Raw genomic sequence first — 17,834 nt, forward strand, 5'->3', positions numbered from 1 at the left:
AGGCCGAACAAGGAATTTCTATATAAAATGCCTCGCTGTCGTACCCCCCCTGAGAAACATCTGTCGAGGGTGGCAAATCTGCTTGATGGACAGTTTTCTTTGTTAATCCGTGTCGTAAAATGCACTCGATACTAAAATAATTAAAGAAATTGCAACTAATCGTTCTATTCTAAATCAGCTATTCTGGAACAGAATGAGCAACAGAATGATGTCCCTGTGAAAAATAAAAATTCTCCTCTCTCCCTATGTTTTTCGCTCGTTTTCTCATTCTACATTGATTCCGCCCACGCAATATTCATTCTCTTGGAATCATATGTCATTAGAATGAATGGATTAAAGAGAGAACCCAGAATAGAATATCTCAACTGCCGCGGATTGCAGAATAGAGGAATTCCATTGTGCTATAAATGAAAGATGTGTAGGTAGCTGGAGCGACTTCCGAGAAATCAGCGTTAGGAATTTCGAGCGTAATCGTTGCTTCATTTTCACTCATTTTTCGTGATCCTCCTTTAAACGACGCTTCTCGGGTATGCTCGGCGAACAAAGCCTCAATTTCGTGGCAACGTTTAACTTAATTAAAAAGCGAGAGAATAGACGAACGTATTCGCAATACCCAGTCATTTCGCCGCACGCTTTCCTCTCACGAAGCGAAGCGCTCGATTGTTCCGGGCGCAAAATGCGAACACAATGCGATCGTGTGATAACCTTTCACGACGAAGATTACGACGAAACGGTCGAGATCGTGCTTCACAATGGGAAAGAGACTGGTACGGACGGTGCGGATCTGCGTGCAAGACCGTGACCCGAACTGGCGTATACTTAAGCAAACGGTATAGAGTACAGAGTATAGAGCATAGAGGAGACTGAGCAGGTTCTAACATGTTCGCAACATGCTAAAACTTGCTTGACGCATAGGCAGAAGATGGACGTTTCTTGCTCGAACGTGATTAATCTTATAACAATAGGGGAGGTGGGCCAAAAGGAGGATTTCGACAAAAAATTGCAACTCTCTTCTCGTTCCACATTGTGCCAACTTTTTTTTTATTTATAATTATCTTTATCTTTGAATTTACAATATTATAACGTTGCTTTTTTAAAACTATCTTTTTACACGATGAGTTTATTAAAAGTTGAGGGATAAATGGGAGTTTCCCGATTACATCATCTCTTTCATTTTTCGAGCAAGCGAGTCTCGAATCTTATCTGTTGCCGAAGATCAGAATAACCAATGATAAGAGAACCAAACCAATGATAGACCAAACACGTGAAAAGACAATTAATTAAAGAGCCTTAACAGACATGGCTAAATTTGATCGCTAGTATTTTTTGTACGATTTTATATAATTTACATTTTCAAGTTTGTCAAGCTGCCAATAAAGCTGCTTTTTCGTTTTGACACAATTCTGAGTTGAAGAATAGTATCGCAATATTAAATTGAGAATCGATTTATAATAACTAATTTTGTACAAGATTGCATGCAACTTGCTTGATTTTATTTTTAGCTCACTCTTAATGAATTGGCGAGATAGAAAATGAACTGCACGTCAACCACGTCTGTTACTTCGGCAATAATCTAATAACCAAGAAACATCATGCTGTGATGTTAATATTAAAGTACAAAAAAGTAACTTGTAGCCGTTAAAGAGATTACTGAAAATTGACAAAAAAGATAAAACGACATTTGCTCGTAGAGCTTTGAACGGTATGACTCATTCGGCAAAAAGTAAGACCAAATAAATCGAAACGTTACTCAACTACATGACCTGATCACTTATAATGGATTTATTCGGAGACAAGTTTCACATGGAGTCTGAACCGTATTCGATCCTTTGCTAAACGCGTCATCCTTTACAAGAGCAAATAGCAAAGCTAATCGCAATCGTAAATTATTCTGACAGAGTGAGGAGACCAAATTATGCTGCCGATTACATAGCTGCGCGTGAAATTTTGCGTTTAGATTAGCATTGCGAACATACGTTGCTTCGCTTCGTCATCGAGACACAGGAGGCGACGCGACGCGATGCGACGCGACGCGACCAACGCGTCGAAATAGAGAAAGAGAGAACGAAAGACGAAAGAGAAAAGGTATAGTCAGAGAGAAATTACAAAACAAAATAACGCGGTCCGTGCGGACAACGACGTAAATACTTTGGTTCTTCGCCCATCTTTCTCTGTGCCAGAAATATTAAGCTAGGTCAGTAACTGTGCGCTGAGGCGATAATTTTTACGCTTACGTTAGCGCTAAAAACGGCTTTGTTAGCTGGTAAACGTGATCGTCGTAGCCAACATAAAAATGGATAACGCGCCTACGTTTATCAATAGATAGTTTATCGAAAATAATAAACTTTTAAAGGGCAAGTCCGAAAAGATGTGGTGACGCGGATTGAAATCAAAGATGGATCGAACGTCGCGATCGTTTCTGATCGTTTCTGATCGTTCGCGCGATAGTTTCGCGCGAGAAGAAAGTGGCTTCTGGAGATAGCTGCTAAGGAAAGTTTACATAAACGTATGGGTTATGAAGTCGCCGAGGATAGGAATATTCTCTCCGATTAAACGTGACGCGACTAGATATCGCGCCTAAATACGATTCGATTTTGCGGGGGTTCGGAGCGTGGGCAGAGGAACTGGAGCGGACCCCCCTCGCCCGTTTCTGCTTTCACCCGGCACAGCTGTCTCTCGTTTCTTCGCTTCGTGTAGTGATTTTTTTGCACAATGCGCTCCATCGATCGTTCGAAGAGCGCTAACGATCAATAAAAACTAATCGAGTAGATAATATTGATTTATATTCGAACGTCAAACGAAACGTCAAACTCGACATTTGGTCGGCGCCTTCGAGAAAATCTACCGAATTCATACACATGCTGAATATTTAAGTGCCGTATAATACGTACGTGGTCAGACTCTTGTCTTCACTCTTGTCTTCACCGCGCTTAAAAACAGTGACGTGTCAAGGCGAGGTGCAAAGTGTGGCAATCCCGAAGTGAAAACCGTCTTCGTTCCAGCCAAAGCACAGGTCCAAATTTACGTTTGCGCGTGTGAGACTGCGAAAACGTATTTTCTGTAAAAAGAATAAAATATATATTAAAACAATTATTGTAAATATCGAATAGAGTTAGTGGTATTCGTGTGTAAATATAGTTGTTTCTCGAATAGTAATCAGCCTAATTATTCTTAATTTAAATAAATGATCATCAAAGTTCTCACGCAAACAAAAAGAGGAAGACGATGATGATGATGATGATGATGATGATGATGATGATGATGATGATCCGCTAATACAGTAGCTTCGCCTAAGGACGCCTTTAATGAAGTTCATTTAAATCGAACGGCATTAAAAGCAGTAGCATGCTCGTTTTGAATGGAGCTATTGAATACAAATCGGTGTTTACATCGAAACGAATTTGTGACGGCGCTATTTTCTCGGTCAAATTTTCACCTCGGGCTAATTAGTTGTAACAGTTATCCAAACCGTAGTAGGAAATGAGTTTTATCATTGTGAAAAATTGAAAATTCTATTCCATTTCTCAAAATATAAACGTATATATTTTATCTTGGCATAAATGTTTTTTCTAGTAGAGAAAATGAGTTTTGTACAATAAATAGTCGGCGCGTGATTCGCCGCTATCTTCATTCGGACATCCTGACGTCAATGCATTTCAATATTTTTCCATGTACTGCTTTTAATAGAGGAAACGCGAATTTAAAAAAAAAAAAAAAAGAGACGCCACAATAACCATTAATTTAACAACGTTTCAGTTGGCAGCGATTTGGCGCACAGGCGCACACAGAGTTACTATACAGGCGTATAGACGAATACGCGAATACGTAATCTCGGTAGGAAACGGATTTTTTCCGCGCGGCGCGCGGACTGTCGAAGCGATAGGGCGCATGTATGTATGCACGTATGCTCGCGAGTGCGACCGCAATCTGTTATCCGTATCTGCTGCCAGATGCCAAACGCTTCGCACCAGCAAGTTTACACGCGCGGTGCAGCTAATTGCGGTAATCTAGCTTAATGTACTGGAGAGAAGTAGTTTCGGCTAGCCGACGGGGCGATTGTTGCCAGAGATGAAGCGTCAGCGCCACACCGAATTTCCCATTACGTGCCTAATCCACGTAAGCGGATGAGTATAGCGAATATCGCGTACAGCGACTCGCGCACGTGATATGACGTAACGTAAAAGCGCAACGGGAAAAGATTTTCAACGGGAGTTACGAAGCGGCAGCGACGATAAAACGTCCGTCGCTGCCGCGCCGAGGACGAGAGACGACACACGAGTCCGCTCGCGCTTCGGCCATGAAAGGGAACTTTGAGGGGAGAACCTGTTTTTGTGGCGTACGAGGGAAGTTAATCCGTCCCGTTGTACGAAGACCCTGAGTCGACCGAGTCGACAGCCAGGCAGCAGCCACCACCCCCAAAGGGCCTGCGCCGCTGCGCTGGCCTGCGCGCGACAAGATAATACGAATAAAACGCGATTATCCCCGTTGAACGATGAGGAAACCGTCGCGAGCCATTGGATATTCAAACGCAATTTCTATTGTCTCTCTGCGTTTACGCGTTTCGACCGTCGCCGCGCGCGTCGCGTCGTGATTCTTGAGAAAGAAGCATTTTACAAGCGACGACGTACCGTTAATTCAGCAATTTAACGATATAATTAATAACGTTATATATCCCCAAATGGGGCGCTATTAATTGCCACGGGAGACCAAATTACGTCTCATTATTGCTACATCTGCAATTTGCGCGAGAGGCCAAGCATGATTATTAACGCGTTGCAGTGTAATTACTAATATATTTCAGGTTACAATATTAAAGCCAACGCGATTAATCATGGAGGGCAAACTAATTATTCGTTATGTTACGATGCATAATTGATATCGAATCACTATTGGAAATCAAATGTGCATGTAACGTACGTTTATGGTTAGCGCGAGATCGAAAATCGCACTTGACCCAACGTCAACTTTTCATCCCGCTGCAAATGTATATAATATCGTAGCTGCGAGACACATCTTGATTAGTATCGATAGTTTGGAACTGAAATTTTATCGATCTTATTCGCGTCGACTTGAAATCGTCTCGCGAAACATTTAATATCTGTGACAATTTTTCACGGGGTTACCGGATTATTGTGTTTCTCGCCTAGAACGCTATTCCTCTTTCGCAACCGGTTCCGAGAGAGGAGACCGCGCCGCACGCACACACACACACACACACACACACACACACACACACACACACACACACACACACACACGATCCGTGCCTTTGACGAGCGCGACACGCGTGCAGCTGTGGAGACGTTCTCTATTTCAGGAAATACGAGAACGTACGTGCGCTATATTGTTTCGCGTTCCCTCCTTCTATTTTCTTTTCTTTTCTTTTATAAGCGACATCTCTGCGACGATCGCAACTTCGTATTCTTCGCCCCCTTCGAACGCAACGTGAAATCCGCGCGACTGCACGCGAGGTAGTAAATTTTTATTGAAGCAATATTTCGCAGTCGCTGCGCAATTTGCGCCGCCAGGGAATATCATAAAACTGGAGATCTATAAACTTGGCGATAGTCAAAGGTAATCTTTTCGCGTTATGACGCGAGAGCGGATCTTAAACCGAAGCGTTTAGCTAAACACGATGAAATCGGAGATTATGGTGTTTCATTGTTCGAGTGCAGTTGTTTCTCACGTTTTAAGTGTACCGAGAAGAACATAATAAAATTTCCGAATCACGAGTTTCAGTTTGCCGAATCGATATTAATCGTTGTCGAAGAAGAAGTAACGAATGCGATATGAGAAACGAGTCTAAATATTCGAACGAAATATATCGCGCTAGGCGCGGGTCGTGAATTGCCTTTTACCGGATGGCAGCTGGCAAGGGCCAGATGTTGGTCGTTAATGGACTGTGCGGGTCTCAAAGTGGCACCAGACATGATTCCCTCTCTGTCCCCCCTCGACTGCCTAAAGTTCGTCTACGAGACAAAAGACCGACGGATCTCTCGCCGGAAATAAGAGAACGAGAAAATCGTTTGGATGAAAAAAAAAAAGAAAAAAAAAAACGCGCAGTATCTCACTCGTGATTCATCGATCGCCTAGCAGTCTTGGAGTAATCTCATCGCGATTATCGTTCGCGATAGCGTTTCGAGCGCGAAAATGTTAATTAACTTCCTAGTAAAGTCACTGTTACGAAAGAAGCAAACGTTCGATGGAACATCAACGCACACCGTTGGTCAATTTTTAAACAGATATTTACATTGACGTATTCTCTTTGAAGATACAAACAAAGCGATTATCTCTTCTCCGCTTCTCCCTTTTCACGACATTCTTTTGTGAATGTCCTCTCGCACAAGAGAAGGACGTAGCTGTAAAGCTCTCGTTCTTCTTTCCAGCGATTACGCGCGTGAATGTGAATAAAGAATGACTATACGTTTTAACTCGGCGACTATATATATGGCGCAATAATTCACAATTCGCTACGCTACCTCCGCATTTTACGTCTACGTTCACGTTCGCTTATTCCATCTTAATTATCAATCGCGAAATATTAATCTAAAGAGAGAAGGAACGCAGAGCACTTAATCCGATATTCTATCGAGTATCCGAACCGTGGTCGGCCACATGACGCGCGATGTGGAATCGAGAGATAACAAAATCGACAAAATCCACAAAATTCTACCAGCAATAATTCTCTCTCGCTAAACAAACCGCGCGATTCCTATTTATTCAAGAACCGTAACATCTTTACCGCCGCGCGCCGCAATTTCGTTACACAAAAAAGATTGGAAAATCTACTATACGCTTTTAGCGAATGCGATCCGGGAGGTGAGCAGCTGATATCGACACGATGAAAGATTGCGCATGGTGCGCGGTTCGTGCCCCAGGTGTTCAACGAAGATTATTACATATTCTAGAGATAAAAAAAAAAGAGCGCGGTAACGCGTTTATGAGCTGTTGCAGGTTTCGGAGCTCAGCAACGGCCGCGCCGCTCGCTGACCAGCTTTTCCAGCTTAGTGGCTTATAACTTGTTAATTTAGGACAAATCAAGCGTAATTTTGCGAAGCGGCCAAAGCAGAGGAGAGGACGGAGCTTCATCGAGGTGGATGCAATTTTTATAACGAAAAGATACGCGAGGCACCTGCAAAAAGCATCGAATGCTATATCGGAGGATCGTTCGTCGGAACAGCGACAAACTAGCGCGGCTAGTTTCGCGAGCAACTTATTCTTCTAACGACGTTTTATTTTTAATTTATGTGAGAGTTCGTTGCAGTCGGTCATAGTTACCTTCGAACATACGCTCGAATCGCGGCTAGTTCGTGGGCAAAGTGGACATAAGTTTTATCCGTCGTGTAGCAACGGATATACTTCAATGTGTAACTTGTGTAACTTTGAGATACGAGGCGAAAAAAAAAAATAAAAAGAAAAAAAATCGATCGTAATTTTTGGCTCTATCGCGAAAGAAGGCTCGTCGACGGGCGGTTCTTTCCGCCGATATCCTTGTGCCGTGCCCATAACTGGGCTGGTACCCACGACTATACTATTTACTCCCTACGTGCACGAAGTGCATCGATGCTTACACGCATGCTGGCGATCGATGCGTGGAGCCTGGGGAGAGAGGTGGAGTGGCAGTGGCGTGGTGATGATGATGGTGGTGGTGGTGGTGGTGGTGATGGTGGTGGTGGTAGTGGTAGTGGTGAGGTCACGCCGGGTAGGCGAGGGGCGAAGGGACACAAATAAAACGAGACTCGCGGAGACAGCTGGTCGTTCTGCCCTCGGGACAAACAACGAACCCACATGACGCAAATGCGCGCACACACACGCACGTACGTCCGCGCGATGTGTTTCACGCATAACTGCAGGCACGCATACTGATGGGCCGGCTCTCCGGACTCCGGACGACCGTACACATCGGTGTATCGATACGGAACCGGCTTGCGCGATTTTCCGAGCGCAGAGCGCCAAACGCCGCTCGGAACACCACGACGCGGGCCACATGGGCTGCAGGTCGAAAGGTATCGATAACAGATATATATTAACGTCGCCACAAGTCTCGCGAAGCATTCGGACAAGCGTCAGTCCGTTGAACGAAAATGTACGCGTACGACGGCGGCGGCAGCGGCGGCGGTGAAACGCCACGTCCGGTCGCGCGACATCAAATTGATTGATATAAATTGCCGTGTTGTGCACCCAACTCTCAACTTTAAAATTATCGATAAAACTATATTTTCCTTTACACTTTGCAAAGAGAGAATTTAATCATCTTCATTACTGAGCACGAGGAAAAAGCAAAAGGTACCGAACGGATGTGGATTTACGCAATCTTTCTATCTGATCAAACATGAATGACGTACGTTCTTATCGACCGCCGTGCTATCTCTCGTCAAAAATGTATTTTTAATATGTAGAAAAAGCGCCGAAAATAAGAGCAGCGTGGGTCATGTACACTCGATAGAACCCGCTTCGAAACTAATTTGTCATTCATAGGCCAGCAGCGACTCGATAACGTGTAAAACCGTTAGCGTCATAAGCCCGCAACAAGGACGTATCGCCGAACGTTCGAACATTGAAAAATAGATGGACGAAGAACATGTGCATCGACACGATGTTTGAAAATATTCTATTAATAAAATATTTGTGCAGCAAAATAAGTAATATCAAAATTCATAGTTTGGAAAAAAGTCAGGCGAGAAAGCTTTCGCGAAGAACGAACGTAAATATCGTGTTTCACGGAATTATCGCGCGACACGAATCCACGTCTATTTTTAATTATCTAAAGTTAATTCGTATCAAGTCCGTTATTTAAGCCACGTGATAAGGCGTAATTTATCTCTATTAAGTCCTTGCGCGGCTTACCACGATAACATAGCGATAACCGAGCAGACTTACTTTTCCTCCTTTCAATTGCATCTGTTAAAATTTTAGGGTTATGCCTTCAATTTCGCTTCGTCTATCGCTAAATGGCAAGCAATTAGCAAATGCGCTGGGTTTCGACCCAGTCGTTTAATGCTTTCTGTTCGCCTCGCTTCAAAAGTCTTAAGTCAATGTCTTGAAAAGGGGAAAATTGTCTGACGGCGTTTTATATTTTCTTCTCTTTTTTTTGTCGCTTTAGCTTGCAAGGCGAGAAAAACATGCGAAACGAGGCCGGTTGGCGCAGGATGAAGCACGCTTATTAGTAGAACGAGGCCAGATCAACGAGGCCGAAGGAACTTCTTTATCGCTCTTCCTTCAAAAATACATCGCGTCGTATCGTTAAAACACTTGATGCACTTGGTTTGTTTTATTAAATCGCGTGTCGTCGACTTCAACCCTGCAAAATCCCGGATAAGTTATACGATTCCCATCGGTCAGAAAAAGTAACAAGTTCCATACCTCCACTAAAATAACAATTACCCATGAAAGTTTTTCTTTTTAATTTTTAATTCATTCTGATAGCATTTGTCATCACTTCTTTATACTGTATTATATATTTCCGGCAGGTTTATAGCAAATGATAACACATCGAATCAAGGATGGGCAGCAGAGTTCCGCCCGCATAAAACATCATGGTCAATTCGTCATAAATTCTCATTGGTAAAATGTTCTGGCAGTGATCCATAACTCTCGCGAGAACACTTTTTAAACCTGTCGAGAACTCTAGAAATTTTTAGAAAAAAATCAGTTCTATCAATTATATATTGAATTTTCAAAAAACAAGATGTTAAATTCGTCATAAGTGTGATATTTATATACATATGGTATACAAAATGTTCCTTTAAAAAACATTTCATTAAAACAGACAGAGAATTCCAACAATCGCTTGACGCGCGCAAAAGAAAAATAAACAGAACTTTCCTTTTAAGATTCGATCAGTATTATATTTTACAGTATCTTTGGCAAATTAATTGCAGATGATTAATTAAGATGATACCACAGCAGCGATCAAACGGGAATGTTTACAAAAATATAAGAGAGAAACAATATCCGCTCGACGATAAGTGATAAGTTTGCGTACAAACAAAAGAGCAGACTACGACAAGTGTTCGATATTAACGATCGAGTCGTCGACCCAAAGTCGCAGCTATTATAGCTTTTCTCGAAAGGAGCTCGATTGGCGCGATAGAGTAGACGAGATTGTTAATTTCGGTATTGGCAGGGTATCAATGAGGTCAGATATCGCGATGCGGTCTAAACTGCAACGCGAATGCATCCATGCCACGACTCGATCGCCATCATCACGGTCTCGATTAATCGCGTCTGGTACGTACAGCTTCATATCAGTCGCAGCGTTGCCACGTTATTGCGCCCGGTAATTCAACAGATGCTCAACCGAAGCGTCTGCCAAGGGCAGAAACGATCGCGACCGTCGAACGAATACGTGGCAATTTGTTTCGGGGAGCGCAATTTCGACATCGCGGCGGAGAGAATTCTCGGTTTTCGCTCTTCTGCACCGCTGATACAACTTGCAATTTCTGAAGTGGTCGATTCCACACAGAGCGCGCGCGGACAACTGTGCGAACAACACGGACGTGGGCGAACGAACTCTTTAGAGGCAGACGGCGTAACGTGCGCGCGCGGCGACAGCCTCGCATAAATAATCTAATGGTTTCTTTGTTACCGCTGAGTATATTTATTTCGAATCACGTCGCGAGCCGTAAATACGATACGAACTTTCGCAACCCTGGAGAGCTCTCAATGAAGGAACGCAACGTGCGTGTATGTCTATCATCGCCCGCGACCCGCGACCCGCGACCTGCGACCCTTCCTCCGTGACTCTCTTCCCCTGCTTTTTTCTCTTCACTTATCGAGCATCTCGCGCGCGCGCGCGCGCGCGCGACGCTTTCTCACGCTGTTTCGTCACGGACGGCCGATCCCCGTTTAGCACGTTCGCCAATAAATCTTGATACGTAAAGTATCTCGCAATACAGTGTTACAGTTTGCACGGCGGACATCGCGTACGACGTTAAATCGAGTTCCAATGCACCACTTGAGCTCGTTTAAATTCATCACGGGCGCGCAGATCAAGCGAAATTCTCGCAAACAGTCGTGTCACATTTCGCAGATAACGAAACGTCGGCAAGTAATTATCACCATTGACTGCCATGAACCTTCTGTGACCATTAAATTAACGTCAATTAAAATGATAATCAAAAAGATCAGTATACGCAAACATTGTTTGTCGCGAAATTTTATCGCTGATCACTGCACGAGCGACTGCATATCTGTTTAAAAAATATTATGCTCAGTGAAAATTCGAATGACTGTTTCGAAGAAACTTACACTGTTAAATTAAAGAATCAAATTTAAATCAATTCTTGAGTTCAATGACATTTTGTCATTTTTAACAAAACCTGTAGCTAAAAGAATAATCTCTATTCAACTCATTTTTTTTTCTAGTCTAAAGTAAACAGCCTCTATATTAACGATATGTACCTAGTAAATAATAAACCATATTTGAATAAAATTTAACATTTATTGCGTTAAATTCCGTTCAACTCCATTATTTGAGTCAAATTAACGACATTTTGAGGAGCAACGGCAATCTACAGAAATGATAAAAAATAATTCAAACTGAATATAATTTGATATTACGAGTTTAACGTAGCAGCAATTATTTTCGCAACGTAAATATACCGACGACCACAGTTGCGACGATATCTTTCGGACTACATTGGAAAGCCTATAATATCGGTCGTAACTTTGCCTAACTGCACCTAAACTCTGAATCGACGGGCATGAATAGCGCGACGCCATTAAACTTCAGGTAGTAATAACATCTGAATGCAGTCGTCATTGCGATATGCAATCGAATTTAGTGTCAACGTTCCTCGCACGCGAAGAAACGAGACGCACGAAGCGAATAGAGAAACGACGCGAATTACGCGGATTGAATGAAGAGCGATACCGAATGTGAAAATTTTCGCTAGTTTGCGTCATTATATAATGAATAGACCGTGATAAAGGATGAATGGAATTTACAATAAAAGAATCACTGATTCACATCTATCACCGTATCTGTAAACTGCCGATTATAGAAGGAGTCCTATATTCGTCCGTTAATTCTGCAATTTTGCCAATCCGGTGTTTTATGCGTCGATTGAACTTTGACGTTGCGCAATCTCATTTACTTGTGTCGCGAAATTATCGCGGAAATGTGATTGAAAGACTATTTTCACGTAATGCGAGACGAGATATACAAGAGCAGACTACACAATTATGAATTCGCAATCACTTTTAGATGTATCGTTGCACGTTTCGACTTGAAAAATGACACGTCGATAAATTATGCCAACATCGATCGGCCATACGACTCGTGAAATCCTTTTGTACGAGGATCAATAATCTCCACGTACAGACAATAATCGTGAAATTTATCCCTCCCTCCCTCCGTCGTATGCAAAGGCAATCTATTCCTTTACTAGAGCGGACACGGTATCGTTAATCGAGCACTTTTTTTTTTTAACAACGGTTGTATGCACCATTAAACTATTGTAAGCACGAAATCGTATCGACATCAACGATAGCTCATGATTAAATAGAAACTCGATATTATTAGGCCCAAATGGGGCATTCTATGATCGATAAGTAACTCGCTTTTACGTAACGCGGACACACGCGATCAACGTTGTAACATAAACGGTCCAAATACAATACAAGCATCACTATACAGACCTTAATCTATTTTTATGGACGACGCTATTATAACAACGCTATTCGACACATAGCAATAGTAAAATGTTACACTCGGACCTTTTCAGCGGACGTAAATATTAGTCAGTCGAAGCAAAATACGGCGATCCGCTATAGATTAATCATCAGATTCACGAGGGAAAAATCGGAGAGGAAAGTGATGACAAGTACTCGTAGTACTTAACGACGGAAATGAGTTTCCGTTCGTTCGCAGCTGTTGAATAAATTGATTCTCGGTTAGTGCCTTAAGCGGCGTGCAAAATCGCAAAGTAAATCTGCGCGAACAAGTTTTCAAACAAAGATTGCAAAGCGATCAAAGTTATAATGATTTGTAAAAAGAAAAGAAAAAATAATTTCTCTCAACGCGCGATGAATGCTGGCACGTTAAATAAAGAATGTGCCTCTCGCTGCACACAGCTTTACATGGCTTCACGCGTCTTTACAACAAACCCGCCGTGCTTCGCCAGCGAGTCGTTACGTGTCACGACGACAGCCGGAGGCGTAACGGAGGGACGGTAGCGTTATTTCCGCGAAGTCGGCTTCTCCTCAACGAGGAAAAGCGGAGCAGAAGAAGCGCGCAGGTAAGAAGGAGAGGAGGCTTCGCGCTCCGCGAAGCCGACAGATCGCCTACACGATCGTGATCAAACCGGTTCTCTCCCTCTCCGCCTGCAGAGGGAAGCTCTCCTCCATCCATCGTCGCGGCTTCGCGTCGACGATTATCGATTAGCACTCGTAATATTCATCGAAACTCGTGCGAACGGAGAGCAAACATTTTGTGCGTTTCATCGATAAAGAAAGGAAAGCGAAACACACATGGTTCACCCCCCATAGTGGCATTGCGCTTATGGTATTCGGGGAGTATCGTGTCCATGGTGATTGCCTCTCGTAGTTCCCCTTCCGAAAGAGAACATTGTTAGGGCCCTTTCGGATTATAAGCTCGATCCCGCGATGAACGAGACGCATCGACGCACGTTCACGGTTGCCTTGGCCATTGTTCTCTGAACGTACTGGTGTCTTTTAGAATAAAATTCAGACAACACAAATGAAACATTTTTCACTCTCTCTCATCGTTCTCCGCTTTCTCTTTCCGGAAGTTGTATTCAATCGGTAAGAGCTGCTAGAGATTGGTATTTAATATTTCTACATTGATTAAACAAAGCACCGATGCTGAAATTGGACAATTCCCTCTTCATGGATTAAGACGGCTGCTCGGCTGTGCGCCCGCGTGGCGTGGGAAGGCCCGGGAAAATTGCGTGTTGCGATAGAGCGAGGAAAGAGAGGGTCGGGGGCTAGAAACAGAAGGGAACGAGAGAACTAGTCGTTGGACGCTCCGTTGAAGCGCGGAGTAGAGAGCCGGCCTGGACGAACCGAGTCTGGAATCGAGGGTCTTTCACGATGAGAGAGCGCGCCATAACGACCGGGGCGGCGGCGGCGGCGGCGGCGGCGGCGGCGGTGGCGGCAGCAGCAGCAGCAGAAGGACAAAGGGCTGAAGGGGTAAAGGGGGATGGCGAGGGGGAGGAGCGCCCGAGGGGTTGAGGCCCGTTACGCGCGATGTAATAGCCTCGCGAAATCTCATTTCGGAAAAACATTTGTGAGGTCGGGACGGTTAAAAAATTGCACGAGTCAGAGAACGTGAGGTAAATGAGATATCCCGGGATAAGCAAACGCGACGGCAGGCGGGTTTGTAATCCTCTTGCTGCGGAGAGAAAGAACGACACTCGCGGCGCGCGAAACGCGAGTTTCCCCGCGTGTAGTAAAAGCCACGACGCGAAACGTTTGCGTTACGTCGCGCGCGCGCGCGCGTCTACGATGAGTGCTCTTCTCGCTGACGCGACGTCGCGCGTCGACTTCCTTTGGAGCGTTAATGCGACAAGCGTCGCGCGTGTAAAACAATCGACGGACACGAGAGAAAAGAGAACGGAGCCAACAAAATCGTGTCCTGCGGCGAAGGCGGGCTTTTATCTACGTACCATTTAAATTTACCATGCAATTCACGCGCTCGCGAGAACGCGAGGACGCGAGCACGCTTGTTCACGCGGCGTCCGCTTGCTGTGCACTCTCAATCCGCTCCGCGAATATCATCGTAGAAAGTATTGAATGAAATACGCGATAGGTATAGCTCAGGGAGAGAATAATTTCATCTCGCGTAAGCGATGCTCCGTTTCTTCGCGATAAGGATCGAACGTAAGCCCGGGGGACCTTTGTGTTTAACGCAAACATCCATTTGACGTCACGTCTGAAAATGGTTGAGGCATAGGTATCGACGACGCGTAAATATAACGATCGATTGTAACGAACGAAGACTTTTCTTTTACGAGAGAAAAAAAAATATTTTCCTCCTATCTTTGGAAACGCCGAGACCTGCCGATCGCCGATGTGCGCCGCGCCGCCGACCTACCATACCTAACGGGAGCATCAGTTAAGAGGAAATGACGGAATTGACTCGCACGACGAGTCAAAGCGGAACGCATTTGAATACGCGACGCGCGGGTGGCTCTCTCACTGGCGTTACACTAGATCGTGTCCTGCCCCGTTCCATTAAGCGGAGAGAAATCCTCTCGGCGACGACGCGGCGGCAGTGGCGGCGCGGTGACCAACTTTCGTCGACCGGGGATCGAAACCCCGAGAGATATCTTCCACTCGCCTCTCGATCTCTCCTGAAGCGACGAGATGCGGAGAATCCGCTTGTGCGGTTTCGTGATTCCTGGCGCGGATCGGCCGTGCGCGCAGGCGCAGCGTTGCCGAATTTTCCGTTCTGACAACAAAAAAATAGCCGCTCCTCGTGCATGTATGCCCCACGTGTTTGCACGCGCGCGTGTGTGTGTGTGTGTGTGTGTGTGTGTGTTATAACACGTTGTTACAGAGAAGGGGAGCACTCGCGAGCGCCAGGATAGAATGAGAAAACGAGGGGGACGTGGAGAGAGCAAGAGTGGGACTGCATGAAAGCCACTGGAACAGGGTAGGGTAGGGTAGGGTAGGGAAGAGACGGAAGAGACAGGGGAGATTGCCAACAGCGTAAGACTGAGATATAATTTTCAGCCGAATCGTTGTTACTAGATATTAGAAGAGAGATCGAAGTTGTAATTCCTGGTATTAATCTCTCGACACGTTTCACGACGCGCGACACGTTCGACTCAACATTGGGAAAAGGTATTTATCCGTGTTCTTTGGCGCAGCTTTGTCGCGAAGGAAACGTTCATATCTGATAGCTCACGATGTATCTGGCATCAAGCTGAAACGATGAACCGACTGCATCTCGTGGCGACAGAATATTGTAGTGATAAAGCAAAATTTCGGTATCGATGCAATCGCGGACGCGTTACTCGAACTCGTTCTTTCACGGTCTGTCATCGAAATTCGACGTAAGCGACTTTCGCCGGCAGATGCGCGATAATATCGCAGCGGATCGCAATTTCGCGCGGCAGAACCCGAAGAAACCCGCCGCCGCCGCCGCCGCCGCTTCCGTCGTCGTCGTCGTCGGTTCGCTCGCTTTTTGCGGATACGTTCACAAAGGGAACCAACCGGACGATCTCGAGGGCTTCCCCTCGCGATTACGCCAATGAGTCGACCCAGCGAGGCAGCACGGACGGACAGTCGGCTGCGCTGTTGCCAAGCGGAAACCACAAACCGGCGGCATTTTCTTCTTCCACGAAGACACGGACAGACAACGCGTTCCGCTCGCCTACCGTGTTACCTCGTACACGTAGGAGGAGGCACTGCCACGGGCGGAAGGGGTGGGCACGGGGGTGAACCAAGGATCGAAATACAATCGGCCAGAAGATATGAAGAATGAGACGGAGGATCGCCAACGCGCGCGCAATAAGACAGCTAGGAGGAGCAACGAGCCAGACACGCAAATAGAAGTACATAATCTAAGGCGATACGGAATTTGCGAGACTCGCGAGAGAGACATTTTCATTGTTTGTTTCAAAGATTGTACTTTGTCGCGTTATCGCGCCCGCCCTCGACAATGTATAATATCAATGATCCATTTACGACTGAAATAATATAGCCCGTGATCCTGGCAAATAGCAGCGGATGAAAAAATACGCTTATTGCACGTTTCGTTATCAGGACAAACGATGAGAGATAATACAATGATAATTATTATCAGTGATAATTATGCATCGCCGTTTTGTACTCGCTAATGCTCTTAATCGTACACAATAAACGCAACCTCTTATTAATCTCGATGCGTCACAAACAGATTTACAAAACTCCAATTACTCCCGTCACCATCATTTAATATATAGTATAAACGAGTCACTTTTCATTTTCAACGTGGCTCTCAAACTTGAACGTTTTTAAAATGCTTACATCTTTCTCATTATATGCATGTATGGTAAAAAAAAATAGTAAATCATGAACGTTACTACGTGACAAAAGAGTAAAGTGATTATTTTTCTAGCTTCAGTTTACGATTGTGTTTTAAATTCGTACACGCAGTCTATAGAAACGGAAAAATATGTTTAATAATCGGTATGAAAATATTATTAAGCCCTAAAATCCGCTTCGAGCGAGAAACGTGGTACTTTCTTTTATTTCTGGCAACACAATTATGTATAGCATGCTAAAATTAAACAGGCCGGCGGCTAAATAATAGATGTACAAATTTAACTGGCCATAGATACACAGCCGAATCAGTTGAATGGACTGCATTAAAGAAAGACGACTCATTTAGATCTCTCGTGACATATACACATGCCATTTTTAGGGGAATTCGAAGGGGAATTCGAAGGCATGATACAGCACAAAGAATGACAAATTAACTGATACGTACGATCGAGTTAGGTTTAACGATTGTTTCAGCGAACACCCGCTTCCGTGTTGCCCGCGCGGGAACTAACGCACGCGAAACACGTAGAATTTTATAGGAAGTGATTAGAATTTCAGCTGCGTAAAACCACTACCAGACTTCCTCGTACACCCGTTTTCTACACGGACGAACGAGGTTATATATTACAAAAGACACGCCATATATGCCGGATTCATAATGAATTTTTTCCCCGATACCGAACACGTTGCACAAAAAAAAAAAAAAAAAAAAAAATCCGTCAGAACCACATGTATTTCCGATAGTCAAAAAAGTGATAAATTAAAGAGAAGTTGTACGAGATGATATAATTATATTTAAACGGCGAACATAACTGCTATTTTATTCAATAAAAAAATAT

At 44.3% G+C, this 17,834-nt stretch overlaps 1 protein-coding gene and 1 long non-coding RNA gene across 3 annotated transcripts in view; one reads left to right on the forward strand and one right to left on the reverse strand.

The window, feature by feature from the left end:
- LOC105197674 (inositol-pentakisphosphate 2-kinase) overlaps positions 1–17,834 on the reverse strand; it is a 79,962-nt gene that overhangs the window by 55,343 nt on the left and 6,785 nt on the right. For both annotated transcript variants that reach the window (XM_026131571.2, XM_026131570.2), the window contains exon 2: positions 2,892–3,058. The gene's annotated coding sequence lies outside the window, so the exon portion shown is untranslated. The remainder of the gene's footprint in view (positions 1–2,891; positions 3,059–17,834) is intronic.
- LOC120358806 lies at positions 3,053–17,725 on the forward strand. Its single transcript, XR_005575678.1, has 2 exons — positions 3,053–8,006; positions 9,104–17,725. It is a non-coding gene; the product is annotated as an uncharacterized LOC120358806 (long non-coding RNA).

Source organism: Solenopsis invicta, chromosome 10 (assembly GCF_016802725.1).
Source record: "Solenopsis invicta isolate M01_SB chromosome 10, UNIL_Sinv_3.0, whole genome shotgun sequence".
In the NCBI taxonomy this organism is placed as follows: Eukaryota; Metazoa; Arthropoda; class Insecta; order Hymenoptera; family Formicidae; genus Solenopsis; species Solenopsis invicta.